The sequence below is a fragment of the Panthera tigris genome, chromosome A1, assembly GCF_018350195.1.
Source record: "Panthera tigris isolate Pti1 chromosome A1, P.tigris_Pti1_mat1.1, whole genome shotgun sequence".
In the NCBI taxonomy this organism is placed as follows: Eukaryota; Metazoa; Chordata; class Mammalia; order Carnivora; family Felidae; genus Panthera; species Panthera tigris.
Genome location: NC_056660.1, coordinates 74079854 through 74082675, shown reverse-complemented (window position 1 = coordinate 74082675; position 2822 = coordinate 74079854). Strand labels below are relative to the sequence as shown.

General features: G+C 36.4%; 1 long non-coding RNA gene across 1 annotated transcript; it reads right to left on the bottom strand.

Moving 5' to 3' along the window:
- Window positions 1-392: 392 nt before the first annotated feature.
- Window positions 393-1921, bottom strand: LOC122231089. Its single transcript, XR_006208223.1, has 2 exons — window positions 1878-1921; window positions 393-713 (listed from the first exon to the last, which is right to left on the bottom strand). It is a non-coding gene; the product is annotated as an uncharacterized LOC122231089 (long non-coding RNA).
- Window positions 1922-2822: the final 901 nt, after the last annotated feature.

The window sequence follows — 2822 nt, the reverse complement described above, 5'->3', positions numbered from 1 at the left end:
AACATTTTAGCTGAAAAAAAAATCTCTTCCCTGAGGATAAAGACTAATTCCCAAGCCGTTTCAGGAAGAGGGTTTTTAGGATCTTTCTATTACTTAGATGTGTATATACCTGGAAAGTATTATTTTATTCTCTTGCCAAATCCTATTCCTATTTATGTTTAACGATTCTATTAATTAGGGTATTTTCAGCCACAAACAGAAACTCAAGGTATTTTCTGGCAACATAACTAGAAATCTGGATGTGAGGAGACCCTCAGTCATTGCACAATCACACAATGTGGGAAACCTGCAGGGATACTTTATAGATATAAGTGATGTAATCCCGTAAACTGACAAGAGTGTACAGATCTCTGATACCTTATCCAGTGAAACAAAACAGCAAATAACTCGACAAAGTTGAGGAATGGTTTATATTCTTCAGGCCACAACACGGAGAAGGGGCAGAATCAGTGGGAGTTCAGCCGAGCTGAGCTGAGTTCTTACCTAAGGTGGAAACGTTTGCTGTGCAGAAGCTGTGTATCTTGATGAGATACGATAGACGGTAGCAACTATTGAGGTCCCAGTAGTTCATTTCTGCTTTTATTTCCCTTGCCTTCTGAGCCATGTCAAGTAAGAAGTTGCTGAGGCCGAGGATGGATGGGCATTAAGGAGGGCACTTGTTGGGATGAACACCTGCATGTTACATATCAGTGATGGATCCCTGGATTCTACTCCTGAAACCAAGATCACCCTGTATGTGATATAACTTGAGAATTAAAAATAATAACAATAATAATAAAAATTTAAAAAAATAAAAGAGCTATTTCTCAATCCTAAAAATAAAAATAAAGTGGAAACGTATGCACTCTGGCAACAATTCACACCTTATAGCAATGAAAATGGCACCATAACGAGGAAAATGGCCCCAATCCCAATAGTCTTTAGAGATCGTGCCCCTTGATGGCAGGTATGTGAGGACACATTTAAAAGGTTTTATTTTATCTTTTTTATTTTTTATTTTATTTTAACCATAGACAACAAATCAAGTCATAGGTGTCATTTACAGACTCTGTGAATATATATATTTTTTGGATATGTAGAGTGGTAATACACTTTTTCTTCCACTGATTTCATGGAAGAAGGTACAGATAAACCAATAGTTGCACATCTAGTCTGTCACCTTTTCTACTGCTTTGGCATCGCTGCCTGGAAGAATCCTTGGACTAGGAAGGAGAAGAGCCCCTCTTGGGTCCCTGCGTCATTTGGCCCCGTCTTGCCGCGAGCAGCGCAAACTGCCCCTGGAATTCCCATAATTTGAAAGTTGGGTCGGTCACCTTCTCTCCGTGTCCCTGTTACTGTTCTCTGTCCCTCTCTATGTGATACTGCACTCGTTGCAGTTCCTAATTTAGTAGACTTTTCAATCGACCTTTTAGATTGTATTCATCCGTTCAAATTTGTTGGTGATGGATTTTTGAACTTCTATATTTCTTATTCTTTCTTTGATCTTGGTGTTTACTTTTTATTGTCTCTATTTTTTTTTTTTTGTTCTAGCTTCCCGAGCTGAAAACTTTCTTCGTTAATTTAGAAATTTTTACATTATATATTTACTTAACATAACTCCCTTTTACGTACTGGCCTATCTTTATGTATATACATAGTGTTGTCATTTGATTCAAATTATGTTTAAAGTTTCTGTTTCTTCTCCATCTCAATGGGATAGAAATATGCTTTTTTAAAAGGTCTAAATGTTACTTCCTGTTATTTTCCAATTCCGTTGAATCGTGGTCAATAATTACGGGTCTTAATAATACAAAATTTGGGAAACTTGCTGAAATTTTGCCTGTGGTCTAATGTATGGGCTAATGTTATTTGTATAACAGCTCACAGCATATACTCACTGTCTACTCTGTGACCGTGGTCCTCAGTAGAGGTGGGAGTGTTTCCTGCAGAATACTGTGGAAGTTCGTGGAGATAATTGTATTTGTCATAAGAATTTTGGTGGTTGCTGTGGTTTCCTGGGTGTAGTCAAGGGAAACTAAATATTCTGTAAGAAAAGTGACAGTTGTGCACATATAATTGTCCTGTGTACTTCCCGTCTTTCTAAAGTTCTAGTAGACATTTTTGTTGGCTAAAAATCTGGTTAAGTCATTTGGGCCTAGACTCTAACACTATTTTACAGAGAAACCAAAGTCTTTTTGAATTATTTTAATAAATACTTTGTTTTTCAGGAATATAACTACCAGGATTTTTTTTTTCTTTTTCAATGAATACAGTTAAGTACTACCAATGTAATTGTTCTTCCTTATATTTTCTAAATATCATTTTCCCCCCTCTGGTTTACTTTACTGTAAGAATAAAGTAAATAATATGTATGAAATACAAAACACGTGCTAATCAACTGTTTATGTTTTTGGTAAGGCTTCTGGTCAATGGTAGGCTATTAGCAGTTAAGTTCCCAGAGAGACAACAGTGAAACGGGAATTTCTACTGCACAGGGGGTTGCCCCCCCCCGCAACCCCCACATTGTTCAAGGCTCAAATGTATCATGTAAACTGAAGGAAAGTTTTGCTTTATTTGGATCTTTTACTAAGCACACGCACACCTTGGAAAATCACATTATCAGTGGAAAGCTGCTTATACTATTTGAGTTGTATTCTGTATTTTTAGCAGCCATATTCACCTTGATTATCCATAGATTCGTAAACATCTAATTATTATGTTCCAAGGCAGTCACGAGTATGTTCACATGAAAATATGTGTTAACTGTATTCTAAATTACTTGGCCTAGTTCCTCCTTTATATGACAAAGCCTTATTGATTTTGTTTTAAACATTTCTAAAAAG